Source organism: Canis lupus, chromosome 22 (assembly GCF_003254725.2).
Source record: "Canis lupus dingo isolate Sandy chromosome 22, ASM325472v2, whole genome shotgun sequence".
NCBI classification, from domain to species: Eukaryota; Metazoa; Chordata; class Mammalia; order Carnivora; family Canidae; genus Canis; species Canis lupus.
In genome coordinates, this window is record NC_064264.1 from 55,902,652 (window position 1) to 55,928,929 (window position 26,278).

General features: G+C 46.6%; 1 long non-coding RNA gene across 1 annotated transcript in view; it reads left to right on the forward strand.

Moving 5' to 3' along the window:
• Positions 1–9,725: 9,725 nt before the first annotated feature.
• LOC125753368 (uncharacterized) overlaps positions 9,726–26,278 on the forward strand; it is a 57,534-nt gene continuing 40,981 nt past the window's right edge. The window contains exon 1 of the long non-coding RNA XR_007405027.1: positions 9,726–9,843. This is a non-coding gene — a long non-coding RNA (uncharacterized LOC125753368). The remainder of the gene's footprint in view (positions 9,844–26,278) is intronic.

The following is a 26,278-nucleotide window of genomic DNA, read 5'->3' on the forward strand; positions in this document are numbered from 1 at the left end:
TGATAGAGTTGTGACATCAAGTGAACTAAACAGCACCGATTCAGAGTAATAGACTCATTCTCTCATCCGTCCATCCATCCATCCAGCAAATAGGCATTGAATGACCACTATCTGTCAGTTTCTACCACTGGTTTCCAGAGGCAGAAGAGTGAATAAGTCAAGGGCTTTGTGTATGGGATACTTATAGTCTAGCTGTGGAATTCCACATGTAAATTTTTAATTCAGATACCACAGGATATTTGTTAAAAGATGCATGCTTATAAAATGCTATGGAAATGCGGAGGAGAGGATAATTTCTTCTGCTTGACATAGTTGAGGAAAACCAGAAGAGGTGGCATTGGAGTTAAGAAAGCTAAGAAGATAGGTGGGCGTTCATGAGTTAGAGCAAGGAGAAAAGGGAATGGTATTTCAGACAAAAGGAAGAGGTAAAAATACACAGTGAATTCACAGAATAATCATGCTGTGTAAAGGTACGTGGGAAGGTAGAAATGAGATCTCTCATTAACCTAAGGGTTTGCTGATCATACCTGTTGCTGTGATTTTGTGTGTCCGAATACTACATGCCCCATTGCAGCTTTTTGGGTTTGAGCAGGAAGCAGTACTCATTCTTAGAATTGAGAGGTATGTTATGTAAACAGGCACAGGCAGCCTTCACAATAACCTTGTTTTCTTTGACTTAGGTAAACAGGAATCAAATCCTGACACACTATCAAAAGCCAAAAAGCCAGCTGGCAATAATCACACTCATCCATACAGAGCATTTTTATCATTTTACCTTTAAAAAGAATAAAGAATAAAAAGTGACACAATTCCTAAGTAGATACTCTTGACAGTGAGATATGTTACATGTCCCATCTTCCCTTTATAACCCACCAGAAACCCTATCTTTAGTTAGTGTTTGAATTCCGATTTTCACAAATCCTGTAGAAAGTGTTCATCTATCCCACTCGACATTGAGCTTAAAAATTTAAGTCGACGGTAAAGTCATGAGAATTTTTTTTTAGAAAATGCATTTAGCAAAATGTAGACAGCTCCTCATAGAGCGAAAGAAGTTTCAAGTGCTTGACCTTAAGAGAAGTTGTGAAACACAGGATGGCTTTTAAAGACAAGTAGCAAATTTCAAAACATGAATAAAGTCTCAGAACATTTCTGGAAGACATACTGGTACACTTGAGAGCCATTTGCATCCTTTTTTTTTTTTTAAGATTTTATTTATTTATTCATGAGAGACACACACACACACAGAGAAAGTCACAGGCACAGGCAGAAGGAGAAACAGGCTCCATGCAGGGAGCCCAACGTGGGACTCGATCCCGGGTGCCCAGGATCACGCCGAGCCACCCGGGCTGCCCTATTTGCATCTTATTTTTGTGTTTGCATTTTCTCTATGAAAATATACTTGGCAAAGTGCCTGCAGAATGGTACGTAGGGAGAATAATTAAAACCATTGCCTGTCAGCCTTTCCTTCACTTAACTTAGATGCTCATTCAAAGTAGACCCAGTCTTTTTGCTGTGGGACTTTTGCAAAGGTCAGGGTTCTGCTCCACTATACTTTTTATTTAAATTGAGCCACATGTTTATTGCTATATCTTCCTTCCAACTTTTAAAAGCCCCAAGTATTCCCAACATCCTTTATTTTTTTTTAATATTTTTTTTTCTTTATTTATTTATGATAGTCACACAGAGAGAGAGAGAGAGAGGCAGAGACACAGGCAGAGGGAGAAGCAGGCTCCATGCACTGGGAGCCCGACGTGGGATTCAATCCCGGGTCTCCAGGATCGCGCCCTGGGCCAAAGGCAGGCGCCAAACCACTGCACCACCCAGGGATCCCCCCAACGTCCTTTAAAGGGTCAGTTTCTTGGGGCATGTGGGTGGATCAGTGGATGAAGCCTCTGCCTTCCGCTCAGGTCCCGATCCCTGCCGGGGTGGGGGGTGGGGGGTTCCTGGGATCCAGCCCTGCATGGAGCTCCCTGCTCAGCGGGGAGTCTGCTTCTCCCCCTCCCTCTGCCTTTTCCCCCTGCTTGTACTCTCTCTGTCAAATTGATAGATAAAATTGCAAACCAAAAAAAAAAAAAGAAAGAAAGGAAAAAAGAACAAGGCTTAATCTTTTGGTTCCTCCACTGGCATAAAAACTTTACATTTGTAAGACAATCATAGGGCTTTAGCAAAAATCACATGTGCCAGTTTGTTATTCCGTCTTTTAAATGCCATTTTCAAGGAGTGCTATAAAAGTGGCAAGAGAAATAGGGTAGCCGGGAGATTTTCAAAAGAAACAAAAAATTAAGAGGTGTGCAAGCACCACCCTAACCACAGAGGCCCAGGCTAGAATGCTTCCCCCACAAAGACAGTTCTTATGTAGGAAGAATCTGTAGGATTACCTCAGTTCTCTGCTTTCTTCAAATAGGACCTTCTTTTTGTCCTGCTTGATGTTAGTTGTGGTCTTTTCCTAAATCCCTCTTTTTCATTTTCTTGTGAAAACAACTGTGTGTAACTTCACATCTGTCCTCTAGATATGTCCATCATCGCTCCCCAGATTGCAGTGGGCCAGTCTTACAGCACAAGGTGGGAATTGCGCTCACAGCCTTCTTCAGTGTAAACATTTTTGCTAGTTTGCTAGAAAAGGGCCTGCCGTGTTTGCATCAGTCTTCCCTGATCCTATGTTCTGATAAAAAATGGGGGCTTGGGGCAGCTGGGTGGCTCAGTGATTGAGCGTCTGTCTTCAGCTCAGGTCATGATCCTGGGGTCCTGGCATCGAGTCCCACATGGGATTCCCCAAAGGGATCTTGCTTCTCCCTCTGCCTATGTCTCTGCCTCTGTGTCTCTCACGAATAAATACATAAAATCTTTGAAACAAAAGGGAGCTTTCTCTCTGTCCATTTGTTTTTATCAGAAGGTTCTTATGGGCTGATATCCTCTTGGTTAGTTTTATATAGCAGCTAACTACTTAGGCACTTCCAGGATAGCAATTATTTTGTTTTAATTTTACTGGTGAACAAGACTTGCTGTGCTTAATCCAAGCTTAACATTTTTCTTGGGTTGCTCTAAGTGAATTTTAAGACACGCATTTATTAGCTCCTTGCAGTAAGCTGGAAAACAACCTTTGCGTAAAATCACCTTTTCTCCACTTACACATAATTGTTTGCCCTTCGGATTTTCACAGAAATACAACAGTTTTCAAGTCCGGTGCTGGTGCTTTTTGATCTAATTTGTACTTGATTTGAAAACAGCGAATGACAAAGGAGGATTTGACAAACCAGCATCATTACTGCCTCCCATCAGAAATCTCATTTAGGAAAGATTTCAAATGTTTAAAAGACATTCATTCTGTCATAATGGAAAAGATCTGATACCAAAGTAGACATTTAAACAAAAGAGGTTAGAAAGTTTTAAAAGTGAGAAAGTCTGAGAAATAGGCCTAAAAAGTATCATTCTGGAAAGACTATTTCGCGAGAGACCGCCAATGAGCTTCTATTGACGTTTCTTTGATATTCGGTTTCATTCCAAGAAAAGGAACTCTCACACTAGCTTGTCATGGGCTGGCTACCATTTTGCTTCTCATTACCATTTTGTCACCCACAATTTGTTCTTCACTGTCACCTCTTTTTTTTTGTCACCACAGCTGAGTTTATTTTCCTTATTGACTTCTTAGGTTATTCTTTTTCCAAAGTATTATTTTTCATTCATCTGGGATGGATTTCATTTTCTTAGATTGACTTGGTAAGACATCTTACACTGGAGACCAACAGGAGGAGCTTTGAACTATCTGAGGTGAGCTACATTGTTCTATTCTCATGTACAACTTTTCTCCATGTTCCATAACTATTATTTTTGTCTTATTGCCCTTGAGGTCCATTTTTTTCTCTTAGTTGATCTGTGGGTGAACAACTCTACTACTCTTCTAGTACAAGCTTTGCCTACAGCTCTTATGTCATTTCTTGAATGTCACCTAGCAATAACATGGTGTAAGATGGTGTGACGCGAGAGTCACACTAATGAACGTTGAGTAGCTGGGAAGGAAAATAGGTCATCAAGTTAGCTCAACTTTCCTGAAACCTAAGAATCATAAATCCTCCAGAGAGAAACTCAAGAGTAGAAAAATTTCAGGCATCCCACACTTTATGGCAAAGAAGTTGAAAACTGAAGAGATGTTTGTCTGGGGGCAGTTTTACTGAAGTTACTCAAGCACCAGAGCTGGACCTTGATTGGCAGACTTTGGAAATCTCCTTTTACCTGACTTAAGTCACCATGTACTTAGACATAAAGACTGATGATTACTCATTGGTATTCCAAAGTGTTGGCCAGAAGGGCAATTTTAACTTCTGAAATCCCAGGGACCATTTTTCTTATGTCCTTTAATATATGTAACTAATGATCAAGTATACCGACATTTGGAAGCAAAAGTGACATTTGAGGGGAAAAAAGGCAGATGACCTAAAAGAAAGAGGTAAATGTAGATAATACATAAATGTCTCATTTCTCTGTAGACTTGTAAGTGGTTGTAGTACACTTGTACTGGAAAGGTGGATGGCTGTACACTCCTGCAAAAACTCAGCTCCCAGGGAGCATGCCTTGTAGACCAGCTTCTTTGTTTTAAAAAGTTGTACTAAGGTTGGACCAATGAAGGCATTGCTTCTTCTTCATTACTTTCAATCTGAATATAATTTGGCTTCAGTTCATCTTTCTAATCTTTACTAAACAAATGGGCAATAACTATTTTATTCTGTAGTTGTAAGCTTTCACAACAAAGATAGAGGTATGTACAATGTAAGATAATGCCACAAAAAGACTATTTGAGTAAGTTATCAATGTGACTAGGTATATTGTGACCTGTTCCTTCACAAGATAGGGGTTGCAGTTAAAAAAAAATTAAAGTCCTGCAACAAATCTGGTGATAATTAAAAATAAGTAATTTTTAATCATTTCTTTTTACTCATATTTAACAATTTTTTGAAAAATTTGAGGCATATTAAATGTTAAAGCATATCTAAAACAGAGCAATTAAAATACAAAGAGAACAAAGTTAAAGTAACAAAGAAAAATGAATTATACCTTAATACTGTTCAACAGCAAACTTACATTTAATTTCTAGAAAGTACATATATATATATTTTTAAAGATTTTATTTATTTACTCATGAGAGACACAGAGAGAGAAAGGCAGAGACATAGGCAGAGGGAGAAGCAGGCTCCATGTAGGCCTGATGTGGGACTCGATCCCGGATCCCAAGATCACGCTCTGAGCCAAAGACAGATGCTCAACTGCTGAGCCACCCAGGCGTCCCTAGAAAGTATATTTTAAATACAGGAATAGACTGTGTTAGATTACATTATAGTTTGTCTTTGTCAGATGAAAGGCCAAAAAAGAAAAAAGAAAAGAAAAGAAGGAGGGAAACGACCAAAAACAAAAACAAACAAACAAAAAAAACCACACAACCAAGTAGTGAAACAAATTTTTTAAAACATTTTAATTTACCTAATTTTACAAAGAATGCTTCGTATATGAATCCTAACAAAAACAGATAGTTTATATTCTGCAGCATCATTTCTATCGTTTTGCAGGCTAATCTCTCGCCTAGGTCAAACCCCATCAAAGATCCACTCTTTAAGTATCATGTTTCTCTCCTTCAAAGTACTTAGCAGTGTTATAATTTGTTCACGATCATTTTCTGTATCTTGCATACACTAAATGTAAATTTGATGAGAGTAGAGGCTAAATACACTTTTGTTCAACATTGTGTTTTGGACACAAGGCTGGCATAAGGCAGTACTCAGTAAAGATTTGTTGAATGAGTGAATTTTTCTGATAGAAGCCTTTCTATACCATCTTCAAATCTCAGGACATTATACTAAATTTCAACTTGTGTAAAGAACTTTCTCTAAGAGAGAGAAGATAATATAATCTAGTTTCGGTTTTGATGGTATCATTATTCAGGAATATGGCTTAGAAAATCAGGAGGAACCAGTAAATCACATGCCCCTTAGATTGTCTCTTCAATTATTGGGTATCTCTGGCAAGTTCCGGCAGATACTGGCCTATAGGAATTTAGGAATTTATAGTTACATTTTCTGAAAACAAAATGCTTGAACTGTAACTCATTAAAGAAAAATCAATGCCGACATTAAAATGGAACAGTGCATGTTTTTTTTCTGTAAGAATTCCAAGATCGGGACTGCCTGCTTGCCTAGATGGAGAGCTATGTCCCTTCCTTGGAAGACAGTGCGGTGTACAGATTGGGGATAGGGCCTCAGAGCCAGTAGATGGTAAATTCGAGCTTCATCCTGCCTCTTAATCTGTGAGACGTTGGGCAGAATTTCCTGCTTAAGACACAGGTTCATTAATTATAGGTGAAACAGTGACACCCAAAACTTCTCAGAATCATAGAGATATGTGACAATGCATGAAAAGTGTCCAGCACAGAGTAAGATAATAAATAGAGTTTTGTTGTTGTTTTGTTGTTTTCTAAAGTCAATGTCTTTTTGGAGGTCATCTAGGTAATCAAGCTGACTGATGTCATTCAGCTTCACCAAAGGTACAACTAATGCATCTGGAACAAGATGACTTCTGGGGCCAATAATATATGAATGACAGTTTCCAGAAGTTTCCACAAGACTGTCACATACTAGAGCTCAATCAATAGTTGCTAAATTAAGAATGAATGAATAGATCAATAAATTTGGATCTGAAATCTCCTGATTTTCTTTTACCCTGGCTGGCCTAAAACTCTGAAGCTGACAAATGGAATTCAGTTTACCTTTTACAGCATTTGTCTCCATCTATGGGCTTAAATTTTGAAGTCTGGGTTTTTGAGTAGCCTTGAAGATTAGTGAATTTACAAGTATTTTAAAAGCCAAATGTGTCTTGTCTTTTTGCTATTGTATAGTACTTCTTAAAACAGTCTCTCTATGTGACCAGGCTGCAGTAACATACCATAAGGTTTATTTGCCCCCAAATTAAGTATTTAATGGAAAGAAAAATATTATTTATTTTCACAGCATATTTTCTGGTAAATCTTTCTATTCCTGGAAGCTAGCAGGCATTCAGTGAATTTGGGGAATAAATGAATGAGTGCCTTCTATTTAACTTCATTTAGAGTCAATCTTAATTTTATTAGAGTCTAGGTGTCCCTAACTGTATAATTGCTTCAGTTACTAAAACTGGAATATCCAAAATTTCCTTTATGAAAAATCTATGTTTCATTGAGAGGTAAACAATTCTCTTTTTGTTTGGGAAACAGATTTAGATTTTAATAACCAGCACTCTCCCATCTGCTCCGACTATGCATTGTACATACAATTTATCATCATGACAGGATGATGCCAGGTTAGAATCACTGAGTAGGAACAGTGTCTGGGGTCTACTCTCTTCTGAAAAAAATCACTGGGCCCTTTGTCACTCAGTGCAGATCATTTAGGGAGTTTGGAGAACCACATCATGATACAAGGAAGGGCAGGTACTCCAGATACATCTCAGAAGCACTATGCCTATTTTAGAAAAAGATACAGCTAAATGTTAAATAATGCAATTATTCCAGTATATCAATTCTTAAATCTTTAAGAAATGTTCCTCGTAATGTATAAATAGCTCAAACAAATGAAAAATAATCCAAGCTGAAGATATTAAAGTCTTTGTACAAAAAGATATCTAGGGGGAAACAAAAGAGCGTCTGCACCATGATTTCCAAATCTTTGAAAAGAGACAGAGATTGTTGGAAATAGTTTTGAGTTTTAGATACTGACTCTATAGTCCATGAAAAAATAGGAGAGCGTGAGTAGGACTTTCTTAAAGTCGATGACTTTGGGGATCCCTGGTTGGCGCAGCGGTTTAGCGCCTGCCTTTGGCCCGGGGCGTGATCCTGGAGACCCGGGATCGAATCCCACATTGGGCTCCTGGTGCTTGGAGCCTGCTTCTCCCTCTGCCTGTTTCTCTGCCTCTCTCTCTCTCTCTCTCTCTCTGTGACTATCATAAATAAATAAAAATTATAAAAAAAAAAGTCGATGACTTTGTACCTTTAAGAAAAATAGACTGGAATCATCCCAGGAACATTAGGTGTTTTGAAAATCTCCTCAGGACTTGGGAGTATAGGAAACCATCCTGCTGTGCTCACACCTGCAATTGTTACCATTTGCTTACTAATGCTGATAAAATACGAGCTGCATTGTTGCTATATATATATATATTTTAAAATCTACTTTGTTTAAATCTTGTAAAAGACTGTGAACACCAGCACAGAGACAAAGAAAATTTGAACAGCTCCTTCATAGATGACTACAGGGGCTCTGGGGTTTATGCAACAATTCCCCTGTCAGTCTCCTAAGCGTGAAATCTGCTCTTATAAGTATGATCACCTCTAGGCATAATTTTGATTTTAAGTCCAGTTTCTGCAACTTAAAGGCTCAGGATAAGATGGCAGAGTCTGGTCACTCAACCCTTGCACCGCTCCTGAAAGTACATCTGTACACCTCAGCCTCCGGAGAGGATGGCAAGCCCAAATCCAGATGCTGACGGCTGCAAGGTGAGATGAGCGCGTCAGCAGTTACAGAGTAGTCGCCCTGGTTTGTGAACACGGCTCATGGGCCTGTCTTGCCAACCATGTCTTTCCTTACTCCCTTCCAAGTGAGAGCCAGAGCCCCAGATCAGAAGCTGGTGTAGTGCAGTGGTCAGCAGGTCACTCCTAGAGTTGTTCTGGGTTTCAACGGGAGCTCTGCCTCTCTGGGCCGAAATGACCTCATCCAGCAGTGGGTGCCTCGTGGGGTTTGGGCTTATTGATGGAGTGCATGTTTGAAAAGCTGCTGGAATGCGCCGAGTGTGCAGGGTGAGTGTTACCTTGGGCTCTGGGCCTTGTGTATTCTGGAGGAGATTCACAGAGGGGGGTCCTGAGACTCAAAGAAGGGGAGTGGTTTGGTGCCATCATGCTGGCCTAGTCTGGGTGGCGGCCCAGGGCTCTCAGCTACTGTCCTCAGTTAGCCCTCTACTCTCCCTATTTTTCTTTCTTTCTTAAATTTTAACCTTCCATGGCTCCTGGATAGCTCAGCGGTTGAGCAGACTCTGCCTTCAGCTTGGGTCTTGATCCCAAGGTCCCGGGATGGAGTCCCACATCGGGCTCCCCACGGGGAGCCTGCTTTCCCTCTGCCTATGCCTCTGCCTCTCTCTCTCTCTGTGTGTCTCTCATGAATAAATAAATAAAATCTTTTTTTAAAAAAAGTTTTAACCTTCCTTACTATTAGCGCAGAAAACAGAAACTAATTTTCAAGGAGAATTTCTTTTCTTAATTCCGGGACACATCCACACGAGCAAGATATTATTTATTTTAAAGATAAAGGTTAGCAGACAGGTCACAATATATATTTTATTTTCCAGCCACGGGTTTTTATTAGCATAAAGTCATCATCAAAATTTTTTATACTCAGGCCTAGAATGTGTGCGAGTCATTAACTGATACATGATGCCATAAGCACCAGACCTGAGCCTTCCTGGTGGAGATGTTGCAGGAGAAAGTTACTTACGCCCATAGACCTAAATGAGGACACCTCCTCATAAGCTGTTTTTTTTTTTTTTTAAGATTTATTTATTTATTCATGAGAGACACAGAGAGAGAGAGAGAGACCCAGGCAGAGGGAGAAGCAGGCTCCCTGCAGGGAGCCCGACGCGGGACTCGATCCCGGGACTCCGGGGTCACGCCCCGGGCCGAAGGCAGGCGCCCAACGGCTGCCCCCCCGCCCCGGGCGCCCGTCAGACGTTTCGGACGCGTTCCCTGTGGTTTTCTACAGGACAGAGCAATGCAGACGTCATCCGGGCAGCGGCAAGTTAGCAGGAAAAACGTTGGTCCGCATTGGCCGTGTCCAGGTCTGTCTGCGCCCCCCCCCCCCCCGGGACACAAAGGGCATCACAATGAATCTGCCCGCTTCTCGCTCTCCTCACTCCTTCCCACCGTCCGTCCGTCCGTCCGGCGGCCGCGCTGTGGTTCCTCTTCCCACCCGCGGGCAACCCCCGCCCAAAGCGTCAGGGGCGCTCTCCGCCGAGCGAGCAATCCCCGCGGCGGGCGGGCGGGCGGAGTGTGCCTGGACGTCGGACGCAGAGTCCAGCCTGGGGGGGGGGGGGCGGGGGTCAGACGTGCGAGACGCTGAGGTGGACGCTGCTCTCCCTTTACGCTCCATTGCTGCCGGGGCAGTATCTGCTTCTGGCGGGCGGGGCGCCGCCCAGGGCGATGCTGCGGAGGCGCGGGCCCGGGCGCGGGGGGGGGGGCCCAGGCTGCGGCCTCGGAAGCCCAGGGCTGTGGGGCCGCGGGGCCTCGGAAGACCTCGCGACGTGCGGGACCCCGCGACGTGTGGGACCCGGCGATGTGAGGGACCCGGCGACGTGAGGGACCCCGTGACATGCGGGACCTCGTGACATGCGGGACCTCGTGACATGCGGGACCCTGTGACGTGAGGGACCCCACGACATGAGGGACCCGGCGACGTGAGGGACCCTGCGACGTGAGGGACCCTGCGACGTGAAGGACTCGGTGACGTGAGGGACCCGGCGACGTGAAGGACCCGGCGACATGAAGGACCCTGCGACGTGAGGGACCCGGCGACGTGAGGGACCCGGCGACATGAGGGACCCTGCGACGTGAGGGACCCGGCGACGTGAGGGACCCGGCGACATGAGGGACCCTGCGACGTGAAGGACCCCGCGACGTGAAGGACTCGGCGACATGAGGGACCCCGTGACGTGTGGGACTCGGTGACGTGCGGGACCCGGCGACGTGAGGGACCCCGTGACGTGCGGGACCCCGTGACGTGAGGGACCCCGCGACGTGCGGGACCCCGCGACGTGAGGGACCCCGCGACGTGAAGGACCCGGCGACGTGAGGGACCCCGCGACGTGAGGGACCCCGCGACGTGAAGGACCCCGCGACATGAGGGACCCTGCGACGTGAGGGACCCTGCGACGTGAGGGACCCCGCGACGTGAGGGACCCGGCGACGTGCGGGACCCTGCGACGTGAGGGACCCCGCGACGTGAAGGACCCGGCGACGTGAGGGAACCTGCGACGTGAGGGACCCGGCGACGTGAGGGACCCGGCGACATGAGGGACCCTGCGACGTGAGGGACCCGGCGACGTGAGGGACCCGGCGACATGAGGGACCCCGCGACGTGAAGGACCCCGCGACGTGAAGGACCCGGCGACATGAGGGACCCCGCGACGTGAAGGACTCGGCGACATGAGGGACCCTGCGACGTGAGGGACCCTGCGACGTGAGGGACCCCGCGACGTGAAGGACCCCGCGACGTGAAGGACTCGGCGACATGAGGGACCCCGCGACGTGAAGGACTCGGCGACATGAGGGACCCCGTGACGTGTGGGACTCGGTGACGTGCGGGACCCGGCAATGTGAGGGACCCCGTGACATGAGGGACCCGGCGACGTGAGGGACCCGGCGACATGAGGGACCCCGTGACGTGTGGGACCTTGTGACGTGCGGGACCCCGTGACGTGAGGGACCCCGCGACGTGAAGGACTCGGCGACATGAGGGACCCCGTGACGTGTGGGACTCGGTGACGTGCGGGACCCGGCGATGTGAGGGACCCCGTGACATGAGGGACCCGGCGACGTGAGGGACCCGGCGACATGAGGGACCCCGTGACGTGTGGGACCTTGTGACGTGCGGGACCCCGTGACGTGAGGGACCCCGCGACATGAGGGACCCTGCGACGTGAGGGACCCCGCGACGTGAGGGACCCGGCGACGTGCGGGACCCTGCGACGTGAGGGACCCCGCGACGTGAAGGACCCGGCGACATGAGGGACCCCGCGACGTGAGGGACCCCGCGACATGAGGGACCCGGCGACGTGAGGGACCCGGCGACATGAGGGACCCTGCGACGTGAGGGACCCGGCGACGTGAGGGACCCCGCGACGTGAAGGACCCGGCGACATGAGGGACCCCGCGACGTGAGGGACCCCGCGACGTGAAGGACCCCGCGACATGAGGGACCCTGCGACGTGAGGGACCCTGCGACGTGAGGGACCCCGCGACGTGAGGGACCCGGCGACGTGCGGGACCCTGCGACGTGAGGGACCCCGCGACGTGAAGGACCCGGCGACGTGCGGGACCCTGCGACGTGAGGGACCCGGCGACGTGAGGGACCCGGCGACATGAGGGACCCCGCGACGTGAAGGACCCCGCGACGTGAAGGACCCGGCGACATGAGGGACCCCGCGACGTGAAGGACTCGGCGACATGAGGGACCCTGCGACGTGAGGGACCCGGCGACGTGAGGGACCCCGCGACGTGAAGGACCCGGCGACATGAGGGACCCTGCGACGTGAGGGACCCGGCGACGTGAGGGACCCGGCGACATGAGGGACCCTGCGACGTGAAGGACCCCGCGACGTGAAGGACTCGGCGACATGAGGGACCCCGTGACGTGTGGGACTCGGTGACGTGCGGGACCCGGCAATGTGAGGGACCCCGTGACATGAGGGACCCGGCGACGTGAGGGACCCGGCGACATGAGGGACCCCGTGACGTGTGGGACCTTGTGACGTGCGGGACCCCGTGACGTGAGGGACCCGGCGACGTGCGGGCCCCTGCGAGGTGCTGGCGGTTGTGGCGACGGGGCGAGCGTGTCAGGACACTGCGCTGCCAGAAGAGCCAAGGGCTGGGCGTGAGTGAGCGGCCCTGCCGGCCCCGCGCTCCCAGGCACAGAGGAAGCCCGGAACCTCCCTGCGTTTCCCTCGCCCGCCGGGAAGGAAAGCCAACACTCTCCCGCGTCACCCCTGAGCAGGCTTCGTTTCATCCCCGGCGCGGCCTGACATCCCAGCAGGGGCCGGAAGCCTCCGTGATGCGGCAGCCGGTGGAGCTCCCCAGAGCGGCTCTCGGCCCGGTTGTTTACCCGCCGGGAGCCACGCAGGGCAGGCGGTCTGCTCGGTGCCGCTGGGTCTGCTCTGACGCCTCTCGGGACGGGAAGTCCTTAAGATTAAAGACTGTATTTTTATGGGCTCGCTTGCCTACTCCAAGCTTTTAGCCGAATAGAATGCAACCAGAAGCCAAATTCTAGAAGGCACAGTAACAACCATTTATGTGCGTGTCAGGATGAAAAATAGGAGGAAGTCAAGGTGCAGTAACAGAGGGAAGAAGCACTAAGGAGAACCAGCGAATGGATCGGGATGTTGGGAATAAAAGTATTCCTGTCCTGACATAGAATGTTCTCGATCGGGGTTGGTGTTGCGTGCATAATTAAACTTGACCAGGAACGTTGGATGGATCTCTCACTAGGCCATGAACTAGTGAGAGATTTCATCTTACTCTCCGCCTGTCCCGAGGGACCTTTAATTCCCACCTCCCCCCCCCCCCCCAAACAATCTCTTGGCAAGTGCACACAAGTAAATATTTGGAGAAAATAAAACCTCACGTGAGTGCAGGAGTGAGAGGCCCTTTGTACTGGCTCCGCGGCCTTGAGGTTGTGGCTGATGCTGCAAGTGTTTCAATGGAACACATTTTGAAAATCCAGTTGCTCCGTACAAATTTGATGAGTGGCTTCTAGTTCTCCTGTTGATGTGCACACCCCTTGGGCTCATGTTTTCACACATACTGGTGAAGGTAAATTCAAAATAGCCAACAAGGTGCCATGTATGACCGAATTATATTTGAAAAATGCTTTTTTTAGATTTTCAGAAGAAATAGTGTTAATACAACAGGAAACTCGTGTTTATTGCCCATGCCTGTTGGGGTTTTGTTTTGTTTTTGTTTTTAAAAGTTTTATTTATTTATTCATGAGAGATACACAGAGAGGCAGAGACACAGGCAGAGGGAGGAGCAGGCTCCCTGCGGGGAACCTGATGCAGGACTCAATCCCAGGACCCCGGGATCACAACCTGAGCCAAAGGCAGATGCTCAAACACTGAGCCACCCAGGCATCCCCATGCCTATTGTTTTTATACTGGTTTTAAAACTCATAACCTTGCATAGACGTTTTTAGAAATGACTGGAGTTTTTGGCATTTCGGGTGCATGTGGGTGCATGTGTATGCAGAGATGTTCGCTTCAACAAAAGGTGACACTGTATCAACATGGTACATGAAGAACAGTTCTGAAACAAGTTATTTCTTCCTAATTCTTTGTTGAACTTTGATGAACCCATATCCACTTAATCCCTTCTCTTCAGACCGAGTCACAAAAAAATAGTAAAATAGTCCTTCATGTGTTAAATAATTTACGTGACCAATTTCTTGATTATAAATAAAGCAACTGCTTATTAATACCTGAGAGTAATCATGGAATTTAATGTTCATCTGAAAACTATGAGGCGAAAAGTTTGGCGTGATTTAAAAAAAATGATTTCTAAGAGGAATAGCAACAACAGCTTTGCATGCTGGGAGGACCAAAACACCTAGAAATTAAGAAAAAAAATTAGTTGCATGTATTCAACATAGAACATTTTTTCAAAAAGGCGGAGAAAAATGCAAAGAAGGAAAGCACAGTTGGCCGTGGTCTCATCTGTTGCTAAGCACTGTTGACATTTCAGTTTGCCTGATTTCAGCCTCCCCCTTTTTTTTAATTTATTTTTTATTGGTGTTCAATTTACTAACATACAGAATAACCCCCAGTGCCCGTCACCCATTCACTCCCTTTTCTGTGTGTCTGTCTTTGGGTAGCTCTGTATTAACCTCCCAAGGCCGGTATTCTGCAAGAAGGGATCCTGTTGTGTCATTTGCTTTTACACACTATCACTGGAATCTTGTCCGATCTCGTTTTTTTCACAGCTGACATTATACTTTATTTAACTGACCCTCAGCTGTTGGCCATAGGGTTAGGTTTCTCCGCAGCAGGTACTGTGGATGGGGGGTTGCCGTAATGCTGACCCTGGGCTCCTCCCGCCGTGGCTGTGGCCGTGGGCAGGGAGGCAGGCATTGAGGGCAATGCATCTGTGGGCCTCTCCTCAGAGGGAACTGCCTCACGCTCCCCACCCAGTATTTCTGCCTGGAGCTCTTCTTTATAGACCCCTCTCCTCTGCTCTCCTATTAGAGGGCATCACATTGCTCAGGGCATTTGGGACCGCACATTATTGAAAAAAAAAAAAAAAACCCACAAAACTGAACAGTTGTCTTGGAGGTTCCCTTTGGATCATGTGTATTTTTTCAGACACAGGAGATTACTTGTATCCATTTTAGGTGCATGGCTTCAATTCTGGAATACGAAAATAGATCGTCCTTGTGCAGATTTCCTCGGACACCCTGAAGGCAGCTTCCTTCCAGCTCGTAAAAGCCAATTCTGCACTTATCTGACAGGGCTAAGAATGCTTGCTTTCCTGTTATTTTCCTCCTTTTTGTCTTTATATAGATAATATTTTGTAAACAAAAGGTGGACATTTTATTGCCAGGGTCTGAGAAATCCAGTTGGTCAGAACAGGAGACATGGTCACGTGACGGTGTGATGGGACAGGACACTTGCTCCCTGGAGACACACTTTGCAGGTGGATGCTCTCTCTGGGTTCTGGAGGGGGGTGCTTTCTCTGAGCTCTCTCTGACTCTGCAGCGGGGTGCACTCTCTGGATCCACCTTTGTCTTGATACGTTGAAAGGGAAGGTTCTTACAGTTCACACACATAACTAAGGAAATGTGAACAGCGTCCACGGCAAGCCACGGCAAGCTACGAACCCTGGAGATTTTTGGAGCCTCATGCGTAGACGTTTGCCTGATTGTCCTCTGTGTCAACTGAAGAAGAAGAACCCGGAAGCGATGTTGAAGGAATCATTCTCCTAATGTATACTTTCTATTCTTCTTCACACCTCCTGGTATATACTTTCTATTCTTTACATCATGTTTTATTTTGTGTTTTGCTTTGAGAAGGACAGAAGGAGCGATCACTTGTTACTTTTAGTTACTTCCCCATGGTTCTTCTTCAAAGCCTTGCTAATGAGCAGACTGGTGACAGACGCAGGAAGAAAGCAAAGCTCCTGGCAGCCTAGGCTCTGAAGACCACTCCTGTGATAACTGTCACCACACCAATTGAGTTCTCACAGGTATAAATATGTACACGTGCTCAGTGCCAGAAAACTGCGTATCTACACCCAGGATCTGAGACTGTTGCCAGGGCCATGAAAGAAAGAAAGAAAGAAAGAAAGAAAGAAAGAAAGAAAGAAAGAAAGAAAGAAAGAAAGAAAGAAAGAAAAAGAAGCAAGCCTGGTGATAAAAGGCATGCAGAATTCTGTTCACCTAAATGTAGTAAATTAAAATAAACTAGAGCGATCACAAACAAACAGACAAAAAAACTATGCAAACTGATTAAGCTTGTAACACCACCCTCCCAGCAGCTTTGATTGACCCTTAATAGCTAAGCTAGTCTATTTGCTTTTAAGGCCCATGTTGCCACCACAAGAGAATCACACAAGAGGCCCGGCGTGGCAGCTTTCACAGACAAGTGCAGGGAGCATGCGGAAGCCCGAGGAATCTATTGACCAAGAAGCTGTTTACACACCCCCACTTCTGAGCTGCTGGCCACCCCGGTAGGCTCTGCTCAAAGCCCCTCTCCTTCTCCCCTCCACGCTGCTTGCTGTCCACAGAATAGAAGCCAGGAGTGTACTCGTTTCTGGGACTTCCAGAAGCAGATGCTGCAGTTGCCTCCTGGAGCAGGAGCCAGATGGGTGTTGAACGCTGCTGGCTTTCAGGAGGGTGTCCATCCAGGGGTGAGTGACATTGCTGCTACGCCTTTTATATCTCCAGCCACCAGCTAGTCCTCTTTACTTCCAGCCACTGTCAGCACAGACGAATGTTGTGCTTGGAATGCAGAGGCTGACAAATCCTGCTTGCATCCATACATTTATATCTGTACAAAGAGACTTAAATAGGATAACCAAAAAAGTTTCATCGGATTTTATCTGCTCATGGTTAAAACTAACCAGGACATCCACACAGACTCAGAGAGAGACTAATGGTAAAGATTTGTTTTGTTTGGTAAAGATTTTATATGTGTACAATACGTAGATGTGTATGAATAGGGTATCCATGCATACCTACGTATGTACATAGCATATCCACGAAAGAGAAGATTTAAAACTTAGACTTGTTTTTGTAACAAATTGCTAACCTCTTTTTTAAAAAAAGATTTATTGTATTTATTTGAAAGAGAGAGAGCATGAGTACGGGGAAGAGGCAGAGGGAGAGAGAAAAGCAGACTCCCCACTGAGCAGGGAGCCCGACATCAGGACTCGATCCCAGGACCCCAGGATCATGACTTGAGCTGAAGGCAGATGCTTCACCAACTGAGCTACCCAGGCGCCCCTTGCTAACTTCTTTATATGGTAGTTACATTGCCCATAGGAAGAGTTAGAAATCATTTCCTTATTGCAAACAATGAAAAGTGTGCATGAAAAGTGTGCAACAGAATGTTAGAGCACTACACTGACATTATATAACACTAACATTATGTAGCGCTAACATTATATAACATTCTGTTAGAGCAACAGGTGTCAATGCTGTGCCTATGGACTCACAGGACAGGTCTGTGGGGGACACAGTTGCCCTCAGACACGCTGACCCTGCCTGCCCCTCCTCCCTGTGTGCTCATCTTGGGGATCCCCCCTGAGCGTGGCTGCAGGACGGTGGCTGCCCTTGGAGGAGCCCGGGTGCGGAAGGCCATGAGCCACTCTTTGCAAGTTCCTTCCTCGCTCCAGGCTTTGAGGTTCACGTCCAGACTCACTACTCAGACCTGCTGTCTCATCTTCCAGATTTTTCGCTCCTCACCTGGCCAACTCTTTCCTGGGACTCAGTCAGGGGTCCTTTCCTCTCCCTGCCCCTTGGGCCACATTCCTCCTTTGATTTAGGTGAGGCAACTTCCTGATGTCCCCACCAAAGAGCTTTGAGGTTTTTTGACAGGTCTTACTGGTCTGCCATTCTGTGAGCCAGCGGATGGCAGCTGCTGCTCCCTCCGTTGCTAGTGTGCCCACAGCAACGGCTAGGCCTCCACACAGCTGTGCAGTCTGGAAGGGAGATACTGGTGGGGATGTCACAAAGACAGAACCTAGAGGAGGAAGTGTGCACCCTTCTGGAGGAAGCCAGCGCTGGTGGTGTGGTGGGTGCTGAAGTACACTCACTTCTCAGGTCCTTCCTTTTGAAACCAAGATGCTGCTCCTTCCACCCCCCAACCCTGCCTCTGCTTCCCAAACTCTCCCTTTCCAAGGGTGGCCCTCACCTGTCATGGTGACAAACATTTATGACAGAAAAATGAACAATTGAAGTGCATCCCTCATGGTGTTGGAGGACAGAAGTCCGGGATCCCCTGAAGGCACTGGAGTAGATGCCTTCTTTGTGTCATCCAGCTTCTGGTGGCCCCAGGAGCTCCTTGGTTTGTGGCTACACTGCTCCAATCTCTCTTCATTCTCCCATGGCCTTCTTTTCTTCCCATATCTTCCTCTGTGTGTCTCTTGTAAGCACACTTCTTATTGGACTTAGGGCACACTCACATAATTCAGAATGATCTCATCTCCAGATCCATCACTTGATTGCATCTGAAAAGACTCTTTTTCCAAATAAGGTCATGGTTTTCAGGGTTTAGGACATGGACGTATCTCTAGGAGGTGCACACAAGCTTGTGTGCTAAGGCTAAGGTCACTGCATGGGGTCTTCCCCCCAACACAAAGGAATTGCGTTGACTGAGACTGTACCCTGATGGCAGGCAGGCCCGACCTAGTGACTGGTCCAGGGTGGGGGGATAGAAAGGCCAGTTTCCTTGTGTCAGTTGGTGACAAGTCTGAAGGATCTGCTCAGCTCCGGAGCTCTCCATGGCAGAGGCTGGGGTCTCCACTGTAACTGCCCCCAGCACCCCATCCCTCCACTAACGCCTCCCTCCAGCACTTATACCAGCCCTGGTCCAGAGGGCATACTCCTAGGAAGCCACTGCCTCCATTTCAACTGTCTGCTTTCTGCTGAACCCAATCCATGACATGGAGAAATTTATCAAGGCTAAAAATTTGTTGAAAATCTCATTTATTCTGTTCAATCATCTTCTTGGATTCAGCAAATATATGCTTCATGCACATTGGTGATATTGTTAAATAAAAATTAATATGAAAACAGTTTCTACCTCTTTAGAGATTTTATTTCATTCTTTTCCACGTGAGGGTTCCCAAAACTGTCACATGAGCACTATCTATAAAGCAGTGTGAATGGTAGTAATGGACTTAGTGTTGTTTCATACAGATTTTTTTTTTTTAATGTGGCTACTATTGGCTTATTTCTGGAGCAGTGTGGTGTGTAGGGTAGAAGGATACAGTCCACTGGCATATATCATTCTTTCATCCATAGATTAAAAAAAAAAGTGCTTCAAACTAAATTTATTTTATTGATGAACAACCCAGGTTCTTGGGGGCCATGTGACTTGGGTTCCAATCCTGGCTCATATGTCAACTTGGTCATTTGTAGCTTTCCTGGGCTTTGACCTCTTCTCTGTAACATGAAGGTAATGAGAGTTGACACGGGGCTGCCTGAGATTGAAGGGGCCACACAGGTGACCCTTTAGCTGGGTGCTGGCATGCAGGCGGTGCTACTACAGAGCAGCTACTGTTACCCCTAGGTCCCCGCCCTCCTCCCCGGGTGCTTGTGATGCTGACCTGTTGAGGGTAGTCCTCACTGAGGTTCCCCAGGAGGAAATGAGTCGGCTCCAAATTCCAGTGTAGCTCTAGTGTAGGGTGGATTATAGAAGGTGGTGAACTTGCTATTCTATCCTTTAGTCTCGGGGGATCATTAGGGCTGGTCTTTGGCCTAAGAAAAGAGTTTCAATTGGTGTGCTGTTCAGTACACAAAGGTGAAGCTCCCTGTGGACTGCCCAGGTCCCTCAGGTTTTAAAACCAAAGCTGCCTGATTGGAAAGAAGTTGGCTTGGCCCCCAGGTCCCCTCTCCTGTGGCGGGTTGTATGGCTGCTAGGAAAGCAGATGGCCAAGCCCACAGGGCTGAGGTGACAACTTTTGTGTGGGATGCCAGGGAGCAAAAGGGCTGCTGGTTAACCTGCCTCCCTGGGCAGAGGGTGTATCTCCAACATCAAGCTTCTGGGTACTATGTTTGATCCACAATGGGTCAGTCTTCTAAATCTTATCTCTTTTCTGCTCAAGTTTGGCTGTCTATCTTAATTTAAACAAATAATTACCAAATCTCCTCTTTGCTATGTGTAATTGTGGGATAGTTTAAGCTTCTGATATAAAACTAATTCAATAGAATGAGAACTATGAACACATGTAACTGTATGCCTTGGATAATTTTCTCTGATACTTTGCTGACTTTTTGAGCTCTCTTTTTGAAAAATAATGATAAAGTAAAGGGTACAAGTTTTAAGCATTCAGCATGATGGACTTTTATAAATATCCACATTCATGTCACCAACACACAGATGAAGATACACCAGGATGATCATATTCAGCTTAGGAGCCTCCATCTGGCCCTCCCACTCAACACCTCTCCATCAGGGCATTCATGATTCTGACCCTTCCCATCTTTCATGCTGATCCTTGAGGGCTAATTACATGTTATCACTGAACTCTTTAATATTCACTATCTATTACAATTAATTATAATTTATTTTTTAAGGTTTATTTATTTATTTTAGGGAGAGATTGTGAGCTTGCACAGGTGGGAGAGGGGCAGAAGGAGAGGGGGAAGAGAGAGATTTTCAAGCAGAGTCCACACTGAGCATGGAGCCTGATACAGGGCTCTGTCTCAGACCCTAAGATCATGACCTGAGCCGAATCAAGGTCGATGATTAACCCACTGAGGTACCCAGGTGCTAATACAATTAATTATAATAATTTTAAAACAACCTCTATGAAATGGTCAAGAGAAAGAGCACATAAGGCCCATCTTCAAGTGCAGATTTGCTACTTGCTCTGTGGACTTGGGCAAGTAACTGATATTAAATAAAAAAGCTAATAGAAAGTGAAAGCTAAACAGCAAATTCACTGAAGGTAGTCAGAAGGATTATTTTCTGGTATGATCTTCCTTGTATATATGGGGTCTTGAATGCCAAGATGAGTCAGAAGGTATTTAGGGCCTATAATAAGATTATGATTGTGGTACCTAATACCAGCACTGTGCCAGATGTTAACCCTCATGTGTTACCTTCCTGACTCAACACAACACTCTTCCAGAGGGCACTTCCTCACTATCTTACAGGGGAAGAAGTAGAAACACAGAATCACTAAATAATTTGTCCACGATTGCAGAGCTAGTACCTGAGGCATCCTGGATTTTAACCCATAGCTTGTACTCCTGAGCACGGCACTACTTTCTTTTCTTTTCTATGTCATTTCAAAATAGATAAACATATCAGATGATTGAAGAAAAATAAAGATACTCAATGAAAGTTGAAATACATATTCTTTAGCCTAAATTGATTTTTCATTTCGTCTTATCCATTGACATCTGGATTCAAAGAAGCTATTTATTAGCTGATTCATAAGCATACCTTTTAGCCTTCCTGATAAATGTCAAGCAGCTAAGAATCCTAGAAATAGAAGATGTAAGTTAACATCTCAGGATTAAGGCTACAGTTACCATCAAGCAGGCCCACAGAACTTAGGGAATCTCGGTGGGCTGTATCCCCAAGAGACCATCCCAGAAGTCTGAGAGGCAGCTGATACAAAGATGATCTGACAGGAGTATAGATGGAGGCTCATGAAAGATGGTGTTTCTTGGCCAGTGCCTTGGGTAATGCCAAGATGTAGTGCTAAGTCAACTCCATCACTTTTCCATATGGCAGGGTCTAACCATTGTCACCCATGTCCTTTTGTTTTGTTTTGTCACCCATGTCCTTTTGACTTATGACTTTGTCTTTGTTTCCCATGGAACTGGATCTCTCTCTGGACCTGGATATTCTTACCATCTAAACACAAACACCATGGCTTCTAAGTAGCCATTCATGTATCTTCTCAATTTTCAGGACCAGATATGAAAGTTTCACAAGTGTAGACCCTGCCCCTCAAATGATTCTCCTCAAATGAAACTTCTCTCAACACAAATGATTCAAGTGTGCTGGGGATGAGGATGAGGGCCCCTCATCCTTCTCCAAGAATGTCGAAGCAAATCAGAAATAGTAGGAAGCCAAATCTCCACTGAGTTATCCATTTATACGCAATGCCCATTTCAACTGAAGCTTCTGAAATCATGCTGGCCACTTACTGAGGATCAATTACCCAACTTGCTGTGTGTTAATTACTCCTGTGGCTCTGATTTATGCTGCAAAGGTTCAGATTTAGAGGAGAGCACGCCAGAGTCAGAGCAATAAACACAGCTCCAGCTGCTTCTTTTATTTTTATTTTTCTAATCAATGGAATACTTATGCTGCTCCAGACTGAATGCATCCTCCACCCCCAAATTCATATGCTAACGTTCTCAACCTCCAACGGTGATAGATGGTGTTAGTACATGGGAACTTTGAGACATGCTTAAGTCATGAGGGTGGAGCCTTCTAAAGAATATCAGTACCTTTTAAAGACCCCACAGCGCTACCCAGACCCTTTCCTCCCACCATATGAGGTCACAGTGAGAGGTCCATATGAGACCCAGGAGTGAGCCGTCACCCTCCATGCTGACCCTGATCCTGGACTTCCAGCCTTCAGAATCCTGGGAAGTAAATTTCTGTTGTTTATGAGCTACTCAGTCTGTGGTATTTCGTTGTAGTGGTCCTGACCAGGACGTGAATCATACTTAGGAAGTGATAAAGCACGGTATGTGCGTTACAGGCATATAATACCAGAATTCAGGGAGGGTCAAGATCAAGGACAATGTAGAATTTGAGTTTGTCTTTGGAGAATGAGCAGGATCTGTGTGAAGAATAAAAGAAGCAGTCATCTATTTTGGTGTGAAGACACATGAACACAGGTGGGGGCCTGGTTTTTGTTCAGAAGAACTAGGCTAACTCAAAAAAGAGAGAGAGAGGGAGGGAGGGAAGGAGGGAGGGAGGGAGAGGGAGAAAGCTTTACTATGGGGATTTACTTTGGATGAAGTTGGATTTGTAGTTTGAGGGTAAATTATAAAAGGACTGAGATTTTTAATGTCAGATAAACACAGAAATGTTGAGGTTCAGGATGAAGGACTGGCTTTATGAAGCAGACCTTGCAGTATAGTTTGTGTGGATCAGCCACATGGCAAAGGCTTTAGGCAGAGGTCTCTTTGAAAACTGAAATACCAAGGAATAATAAATGTTAAGGAAGCAATCAAATAGAAGGATGAGTGAGACGGAGCCCAAGATGCTAAGAATTGGGAATGTTAGTGACAAAAGGAAGAAATAAGAACAGGAAGCTGGATGGCTTGAAAGGTGGTGAATTTATGCATTAATTTTGACATCCATGTTGGCACATGCTGTCTGCATGTCCTCTGGGATGAGAAAATTGGCAGCAAAGTTACAGATGCCATGGCATTTTGAAGAGGACAGTTAGCTGGGGGAAGGTGCATAGGCTCCAAACTTCTGCAAGAAAGCAAAGAAAGGCCTCCCTTAATTCAATGATTGCCTTGGTTTCCAATCATCGTGAACCACAAGGTGAGGACCACAGATTCCTTCTCTTAAATGATCACGAGGGGAAATGACACTGTCAGAGTTGTAATGAGGTGGTGAGCGCTTTCACAGCAAGCTCTGGAGGGAGAAGAGATGAGGGGAGCCTGGCAGTGCCTGGGTAAGTGTTGGCAAAGGAGACTGCTAGAGGGACAGGCTCGCAGGGAGGCAACCCACAAGTTGGGTTGTAGTGGTTCTAGGACACATTTTAAGAGGAGAGGATGACAGACGCAATGATTAAAGTAAAAAAACAGCTTCTTGATCTTCCAAACAAATTAATTCCTAAGAATTAGTGGCTAGGTAATGGGGATGTGAAGCTAAAGAATTAGTAGGGGTTTGTATGCTATACAAAGAATTTTAGATTTCTTTTTTAAAAGATTTTATTTATTTATTTATTCATGAGGGACACAGAGAGGCAGAGACACAGGCAGAGGGAGAAGCAGGCTCCCCATGGGGAAGCCCGATGCGGGACTCCATCCCAGGGCCCCGGGATCATGCCCTGAACCAAAGGCAGATGCTCAACCACTGAGCCACCCAGGTGCTCCAGGATTTTAGATTCAATCTGTAGGTGATGAGGAAGCATGGAAAAATCTCAGCCCAGGGGGTGATTTAATCCTCCCTAGGTTCTAGAACGATCAGCATGGTATTGGCATAGGTGATGCATTGGATGAGGCATCACAAGACTGTCAGGAATCTCATGTAGTTAACTCCCAGAAACCAATGAGATGATTTGAGCTAAAAAGTTGAGGAAGGACAGGAGGGGTGGAATTGTAAGTATACTCATGGCATGGGATGGAAAGAATTGACGTCTGCTTGATGTGAGGGTTCAGAGAGAGCTCGCGGTCTAGCATCACTCAGCTCATGGGTCATCGGGCTCTGTGATGCGGTGAGACAAGGCACAGAGAAACCGCAAGTTGAAGGGACTAAAGTCAATGTGGGGACTTCATGAGTTCAGTGGGAGGCATGTTGACTTTGAGGTGGGCTATGGGCAATGTTCATGGTCCCCCCAGATCCATAGGCTGAAATCTAATGTGATTGTATGTGCAGTCAGGGCCTCTGGTCGGTGATCAGGTCATGAAAGTGGGGCCGTCATGAATGGGATTAGTGCCCTTGTAAAAGAGACCCCAGGGTGTGCCCCCCTCCCTTCTGCCGTGTGAACCGGAAAGGGGCTCTCACCAGACACCGAATCCCTCACTCCAGACCTGAGGGAAACAGATGCTTGTCCTTAAGCCACTCAGTCTACGGTAGCCTTTGGACACAAGGTGTCCAGCCGGAGGTGTCTGGAAGGCAAGTCTTTCTGTTGGTCTGGAGCTTAGAAGGCACGTCCGACTGGAGATGACATCTGCAAAGTCATCAGCACAGAGGTGATTGCGGCAGGGTCTGCGGGAATCTCCTCGGGTGCCGCGGAGCCTGAGAGACCAGGAGGGCTGAGTGGAGTCGTGGGGGGGGGGGCAGTTCTGCTGCTGGCACAGGACCATCCTCCTTGATTATAGCCCCTAGCCCCGCGGCCCTAGAGGGACACACTCACGTTAGATGTACGTATTATTTCCTGTTTGCTTCTTTTGTTTGTTTCTAATAGAACCGCCAATTTATATAATTGGAACCAGAGTAACGTCGGGAGGAATGTATCCTCGTGAGTCCATGTCAGCCTTTTCACTGCATCCTCTTTGGGTACCGGCCAGTCTCACAGATTTGGTGAAAGCTGGTCTCATCCCTTCGGGGGCTGATGGTGTCACCAGGTGGGAGTTTTGCTGCGAAGCGAAGGGAGAGCCCTCTGGGAGCGAGAAAGGAGAGAGCTATTTGAGTGCTCATCATGCCAGATACTTTACATTCCTTGTCACTCAGCACCTACAGCGTCACGTGAAGTGGGTGTTGCTCTCCCAGCTTTCAGACGAGAACAACCGGCTCGCTGTGTCACTGGAGATCACACAGTTCATAAAGACGGGAGCTGGATCGTCTTCCAGAATTGCCCCTTGCCCTTTCAGACTACATTTCCTATCTTCTCCCTTTCTTCAAGCCTTCACCCTATGAGTCTTACCCGAGCTCAAGTGTGTCCCATAAGCCTTTTCCAAGTCAGAGAGTTTGGGCACATCCAGGATGGGATTTAGAGTGAGCACAGGCACTGGTGTCCACACCCCAAGTTATGACATAGGATGGGACCTAGGGTCCTTGGGGAGGACTGCTGGGTGTTCTTCCAGACACTGGCCACCCTGCAAGATCAGGCCTGATCCTCAAGCCTTTTCTTTCTGACGTGTGGGTTCATGTTCTAGATGCAGAATCAGAACCTTTTAGATCTGGAAAGAATCACTCACTTTTATTTTTTATTTTTCTAAAGATTTTATCTATTTACTTATCATGAGGGACACCGAGAGAAAGGCAGAAACATAAGCAGAGGGAAAAGCAGGCTCCTTACAGCGAGCTCGATGCAGGACTCGATCCCTGGACCTTGGGATCATGCCCTGAGCCAAAGGTGGACGCTCAACCACTGAGCCACCCAGGAATCCCAGGAAAAAAGATGTATTTACTTGGGGCACCTGGGTGGCTCAATTGGTTAAGCATCCAGCTCTTGATTTTACTCAGGTCATGTTCTCTAAGGTTGTGAGATCAAGACCTGTCTTGAGATTCTCTCCTTCTGCTCCTCCCTCCCACCCAGACTGCATGCATTCCCTCTCTCTCTCTCTCTCCTCCCCCACCAAAAAAGTATTCATTGAAAAAGATAATACATATCAACATACCCATGGAGCAACATCTAAAT